Below are 7,558 nucleotides of genomic sequence, written 5' to 3' on the forward strand. Positions count from 1 at the left end.
CTACAGACAAATTTAATGAACAAGTGAATCGATCTTTCGTTAAATTCTGGTGACATAGATTAAATTTTAATTGACTTCCAAAAAAGAAGTTCTTTTCATTTATATGATTTAGCTTTAGTTTTATTTCGTGTTCATTTGCTTGTTTCTTTTAAATTAAAAAAAATTGAATAGGTAGCTTGTATTGACGCATTAAAGTCTTGCTATTATTAACAAGCCCTAAATGTTTAACAAGTTGTATGTAATTATGTAAAATGTCACTCAAGAAATCTATAAAAGCATTAAATTCCCATAGCATCTCTGAATATAACGAGCTGTAACAGCTCAAAGCTGGGATTTACTTCGGTATGGAATGGACTATAAAATACAAGTGCTAACTGACAGCATACACGTTTAACGAACACTTGATCTTTGCCTTTTAAAGCGGCGTTTAGGCCCAAACGAGTCAACTCCAATCACTTAAAAAGCAGGAGCAAGTGAAAAGCTACCTGCCTCAGACTAACCAGTATCCGTGCGCTCTCTGATTACACGTAGTTGTTGCGAATATTGAGATCAGGTTACACTGGTTTGCCTAAAAACTCGCAAGCGCTGGCCCTTTCACTCAAATAAGAATGCACCGGCAGTTCACAACAAGTAATGCTAACAACCCGCATGGACCTAAGGTTTGAATACGTGCCACCGGCGTATGCGCATTCAGGTGCGAAATAATTATATCTATCACTTGGGTTAAGGCGCTGTTAAGTGTTATAAAAAGCGGCCAAGTGCGAGTCGGATTCGCCCATGAAGGGTTCCGTATTTAGGGGATTTATGACGTATTAAAAAAAACTACTTACTAGATCTCGATCAAACCAATTTTCGGTGGAAGTTTGCATGGTAATGTACATCATATATTTTTTTTAGTTTTATCATTCTCTTATTTTAGAAGTTACAGGGGGGGGGGGACACACATTTTACCACTTTGGAAGTGTCTCTCGCGCAAACTATTCAGTTTAGAAAAAAAATATATTAGTAACCTCAATATCATCTTTGAAGACCTATCCAATATACCCCACACGTATGGTTTTGATGAAAAAATTTTTTTAAAGTTTCAGTTCTAAGTATGGGGAACCCCCAAAATTGATTGTTTTTTTTTTATTTTTGTGTGAAAATCTTAATGCGGTTCACAGAATACATCTACGTACCAAGTTTCAACAGTATAGTTCTTATAGTTTCGGAAAAAAGTGGCTGTGACATACGGACGGACAGACGGACGGACAGACAGACAGACATGACGAATCCATAAGGGTTCCGTTTTTTGCCATTTGGCTACGGAACCCTAAAAGTGTCCAAGGAGCTTAGCCAAGATAATAATCGTACATCGACAAAAGTCAATCGAAAAAAAATCGTGAATAATCGGGATGACAGAGTCGATGCAACGAAAAGTCGCGTGATCATTTTCATACATTATTTCACTTATTATTGGCGTTTCCTATCAACGATAGTCACTTGGCTATCTAGGCCCCCTGTATTTTATCCTTGACCTTAATTGGCAATTTGCTACTGCGTACTTCTTGTATAATCGTTAACTATTATATGGATCAGAGTGTTGGCCCCTAAAGGTGACGGATGAAAAGAGATTGCATGTAGCGGAGATGAGAATGTTAAGGTGGATGTGTGGCGTGACGAGAATGGATAGGATAAGGAATGAGTATATAAGAGGAAGCCTGAAAGTTGCACCCATAACAGAAAAATAAAGGGCAAACCGCCTAGCGCGGTACGGGCATGTGATGCGGAGGGATGAAAGTCATGTGACGAGAAAGGTAAATATTACGAATGAATGTGGAGGGAAGTACAAGGAGAGGAAAACCGAGGAAAAGGTGGATGGACTGTGTGAGAGATGATATGAAACGAACGCAAGTAAATGAAGAGATGACGGGTGACAGAGAGGTATGGAAGAGAAAGACATGATGCGCCGACCCCAAGTGAATGGGACAAGGGCAAGAGAATGATGATGATATTTAGTAGTCCTCGAAAATAAATTATTGTCCTGAAATGTGTCAGCATTTTCCTGAAAGATACAAAATTTAATTTATTAGCGGACCGGATAATTAGAATGTAGTACAACATATAATTGATCGTTAGCATATTTTGATGCTTCTTTAATCAACTTCCTAAAATTTTTTATGTCTTTTATGGCTCCTCTACACGATGGGCCAGCGCCGGCCACTCCAAGGGACGCAGCCATGCGGTAGAATGAGATAGCAATATCACTTGCTCCCTCTAACGCATAAATGCGTCCCTTGGAGTGGCCGGCGCTGTCCCATCGTGTAGAGGAGCCATTACTTATTTGTAATATGATTTTTCTCTCTATACTATAGGTAAATGTTCTGGGTGCCCTAGCTACGGAGCTAACGATAATCTCTCTCTGTTAATTTTCCACATTAGTGCGTCAAAGAGATATTAGCGTATTGTTCGCTACGAAGCAAACATTGCATTGGAGAAGTAAACATAATATTATTTTTGTCAAGCACAACAAGGTTATTAAATACTTATACCTATATGAAGAACTCCAAAAGTATAACATAATTTAAAATTAATTGTATTAGTCCGCCAGCTAATTTAATTTTACATTTCTAATCATTTACTAGGCACAACAAAACAAAGTACCCACATGGTATTTTGCTACAAGTTACGTCTGTTCCTGTAGGCACTGTTAGTGTAGTCAACTGAACATTATATGTGACGCCCACCGCTTATTGTATGGTAAATGGTGCATTTTCCGCGCAGGCTGTAACTCGATCGGACTTACATGGTCTGGGACGGCCCATATTGGTTGCCGCGTCGCTAAATACGTGTAAAGGTGTATTAACGCTTCGCGTTGACAACCAGTTCCCCAATGATTTAAGTGACATTCAACATGTTATTGTTTTGAATGGGGGAATAAATTATAGAATTACGAGTAGGCACTACCTATATAACGCTTGCAATTGTTATATGTTAAGAAGTCTAACGTGTTTCTGCTATAGTTCGTTTTTTAGGGTTCCGTACCCAAAGGGTAAAAACGGGACCCTATTACTAAGACTCCGCTGTCCGTCCGTCCGTCCGTCTGTCACCAGGCTGTATCTCACGAACCGTGATAGCTAGACAGTTGAAATTTTCACACATGATGTATTTCTGTTGCCGCTATAACAACAAATACTAAAAACAGAATAAAATAAAGATTTAAGTGGGGCTCCCATACAACAAACGTGATTTTTGACCGAAGTTTTTTTGCTTATTTTTTTGTTTGTTTTAGTTCTATTTTTTGTTGATGGTGCGGAACCCTCCGTGCGCGAGTCCGACTCACACTTGGCCGGTTTTTTAGCATTAGAAAGAAGGTAAGCGATCTTGACATGTCTTTTTAATAAAAATCACAATTGAAAATTAAGTCACAGCAAATATGTTAGAATTATAAATCTTATACGATCTTTTACATTTCTTTTGCTTTCATAAGTAATATAAACTAATTTTTTGAAGCGTTTTTCAATATTTTTTTCATAAAAATACACGTCAAGATTGAACGAAAATGAACTATACATTTACGACTAACATAATCTTTTACGAGGCGACCTTAAAAGAGGCGATGAGGCTCCAATCGTGTTTTTTTTACCTGTTAAAAAGCAAAAAAAAGTTCACTTTCGTTTTTTTTATGCGACGTGCAAAAGAATACTTTCAATCAGAATAAATATGTACTATGAACGACATTTTTTTGTCAACAGTCGCTATAACGTGAAGTACAGATTGCATATAAATATGTGCGCTCTCAAAAAAATGACCACTTAGTCGTTACTTTGCTAGATATAAACTTGCTGTTAAATTGTGAGATGATAGTTTAGAATACAGGCGAAGTTTAGCAGTATCGTTGTGCAGCACCCAAGTAAGGTAAAGTATGAAATAGAACTCGTCCAGTTTTGGAATACTTCGGTGCTTATACAAGATACATGGTTAATCTCTTTGCTGTTGGCGCAGTAGTGATAATGCGGAAGTTTAGAACACACAAACTCGGTAGTTTTTGAGTTACGGTAGTTTTTCTTCTGGAAACATTCTACACCTTAAGCCGAACTAGTCGTAAAATGTGGTTTTGTGATAACGAGTCCTCTCGGGAAACTGGGGGTTCGTAAAACTTCCGAAGTTCTTAAAATAATGAAACTAGTAACTCTTCATGATAAAAATTCTTTAACCTGTTTCACAGCGCCATTATGTCGTAACGGAGCTTATTTTTTAACTATTATTCTATTCTTATTTAAAAGGTATTTATTATTATAATGGCGAGATGACGTGAGAAGAATTATCGACATATTAAGTACGCTATAATACATATCAAATAGAATTCAATCACAATAATGAATAGTTGTTTTGACAACAAAATATCTAATTTAATCAAATTATTTCGATCAACTAGTTTATTTCCAATAAACAATCTAAATACATTAGGTACCTTATTGCGGGTATATTAGCCATCTGCTTCGAAATGCTCGCGTAATCCGCTACCTCCTGTGTGTATTATACATTGGTTAGTCTCATGTCCTTACACACCATCTAAGTCACCTAAACTTTTCATCTAATCTTATCTTAAGAATTCAAACTACAACCAAAATCAGTGTAGGTATAACTATTTCCGCTTCAGATCACAGACCCCGATTCAGATTTATCACTTTGTTATGGTTTTAACTGGTTTTGTTACAACCCTGAAGATCGCTCACGTACTTACATGCCAAATGAAGTGAAAGTCGTGCGTGAGATGTGCCCCAATCAGTAAGTCGATCGTCGAGGTCGTAACAAAACCACATCAAATTGTTACAATAGAATCGACCTCACGTTCTCCGCTGTTGCGAGCACGTTATCCGCTCCCACTAGCGGCCGGCCGCCCCAGGTCGCGCATCAGTCATACGACGTCAACCTCGCACGTCATCTGTCAAAACGAGAGCTCCGCTTTAATGGATTATTGAATACGCTCGTTTTCAATCAACACGCGAAGCGATTTTTTGCGGTCAAATGTGTCACGTGGCTTTAGTTTCGTGGTTTGTTAGTTTCAGACGTGTGGGCGTGTGTTATGAGCAATCAATGTCAGAAAACACATTAAGATAGGGTTGACATTCGTATGAGGTTGAGATATTGACAGGGTGCAGTTTACTGTAATCTTAGGTAAAAGGTTAAATAAAAAAAGTACGGACATAAATAAATTGATAAGACTTATCATATCATATAGAAATCAATAGAAATAGTCAGGACTGCAACAATATTAGCTAAGCTTAGGTTATTCTGATATATTTAACTTTATTAATTTATTTTTTATTGGCCTGTATGTATTCTGTTTTATGCATTCTTGGGTCCATACATTTTATAGGTACCAGACTTTCTCAGAGCAAATAAGCCTGAAGCAAATTATTCTAGAGTCGCAATGGCGCGGTTTTAAATTTTCGTCTTGGGATAGTTTTACGGTCAACTAAGGCGGTGATAAAAATATTCTGGAATCATCAACTTTCTTTATGTTTGATTGAAATTGTAGGTATATGCATGGGTAGATAGTAATAGGAACTGTTTTATTTTCAATGGAAAATGAAAACAGTCCCACTTGTTGTAAAAGCTGTACATTTTTAGATTTGAAAAACAAAAACTTGCAAATTATATTTAAAAACATCTAGTCCATCTATTTATATTCATTCCGTTTCCTCGCATGTTTGTGACAAAGCCGCGTTCATAACTCCGTGCCGCGAAAAGCTTTTAAAGTAGGCGCTTCGTTTCCTACACATGTAGTGTGCAAATACTTGAATAATAAACACACTAAATTGTGCAAACAGCGACGGAGCCCTAGCACTAGCAGCAGATATCTTGTACTTACTCAAAAAATGTTCCCCGTATAAACAAAGTATGGCGAGGGAGAGTTTTTTTAAGGTTCTAGGGTTTTTGTGCAAACAGACAAAATATTACCGTGAAAACGATGAACTATTTTAATTATATGAACAAAAAAGCGTGAAATAGGGCGAGGGATATTCTTACTATAATATTAGATATTAATATTTTAATTTTGTAAAGCCAGACTATAATAAAATACATGCTTTTAATGTTCGGTAATCATGTTGCTAGTACGGCGGACTCCATAATATTCATAATACTTATTATGTAAGTATGAATTAAAACCAAAATATAGTTACCTTACGTACGTACCTGAACTTACCTATCTTTACTTATATCTATCTTTCTCTCAATATATTCGATGCAAAAAAGACTTAGTAAACAATGTTTTCGGTATTTTGCCTAGCGACTGTCAAAAGAACCCCCAAAAATATGCTGTGAACAAACATTATACCCTACAGCCCGCGTTGAACATCAAATAGTTTTACATTAACATCCCTTCGTTTGTTTATTTCCATGACGAGCCGAGCCCTAATAAATTTTAATATGCTCTTTTTATCTGGAGGTAAACAGAAGATGGGATCTGGTGCGTAAGAAGTAGCTTCATCGATGATATTTTTATGAGCAATCTAAACAAGGATGGATGTTAATACTGTTTAATACATTTCGTTCTTTTGAGTCCTTTATTTCGTATTAAATATTAAATAAAAGTAAAGTGAACTTGACTGCACCTCGTAAAGTAGGTAGGCCAAAGTTCATGGAATAGGGGCTGTTTTTATTAATATAGCTTTTTTGTTCATTTACAACGAGCTTTTAACGGGCTAAGTAAAAATACATAAATTTAACATAATATTTTGCGCGTAATGTAATCTAAACATGGCCCATTTCTAATTAAGGAATAAAAAGACTTTTTTACATAATTTGGTCCAATTTTGTGAGTGAATCGTTTGAAGGCTTAGACCCCTATATATCTGGAACTTTACTGCGTCGATGCGGCCTTTTACCGCGCAGAACTTAAAGTGCCGTAAATATACAACAACAAACGTCTCATTGGTAGCGTTTAGGAGCAATTCCGACCAATAAAGCAGTACGCGTGGGCCGCGAGCACCGACCAGCAGCCCCTGACCCCTGACTCACATGTACCAGCACCCTTATTAATTTAAAAATATGAAAGCTACACGGAGACGTAGGTCGCATTTAGCTGGTCAATGTAATATTAAAAGCAATTGCGCCGCGAATCCAAGAAGGTGCGTGGGAGTCATTATTTTATTAAAATAAGTCTAATTCTGGAACGAGTATTGTGCTTATGTAAATTCTTAAAATTATGTGACAATCGCAGTGCAGACATGACTTTTTACGTTCCCAAGTAGAAGTTTATCGTCTGTTATCTTCCTTGAAATGGTATTCGATGATAAGCCCTGTGGCGAGTTTCCGTTGCAATATTTTCGCATAACTTAAGTGCAACAACTGGTTTAACAGTCTCATACATACTGTTTTACATAATACAGACATATTTAACACGTTCCTAGACGCCTCTAGCACCTCATTTTAAAGCCATTCTCCGTGTTTATCAACTCAATTTAGAAATTATACGGTCATTCGTTATTTGCATTTACATTTAATTTTACAATCGATATTTTTTTTTAATAAAGTCATTTATATCTTACAATAATTACTACTATTATGT

The sequence above is a fragment of the Cydia amplana genome, chromosome 10 (assembly GCF_948474715.1).
Source record: "Cydia amplana chromosome 10, ilCydAmpl1.1, whole genome shotgun sequence".
NCBI lineage: Eukaryota > Metazoa > Arthropoda > Insecta > Lepidoptera > Tortricidae > Cydia > Cydia amplana.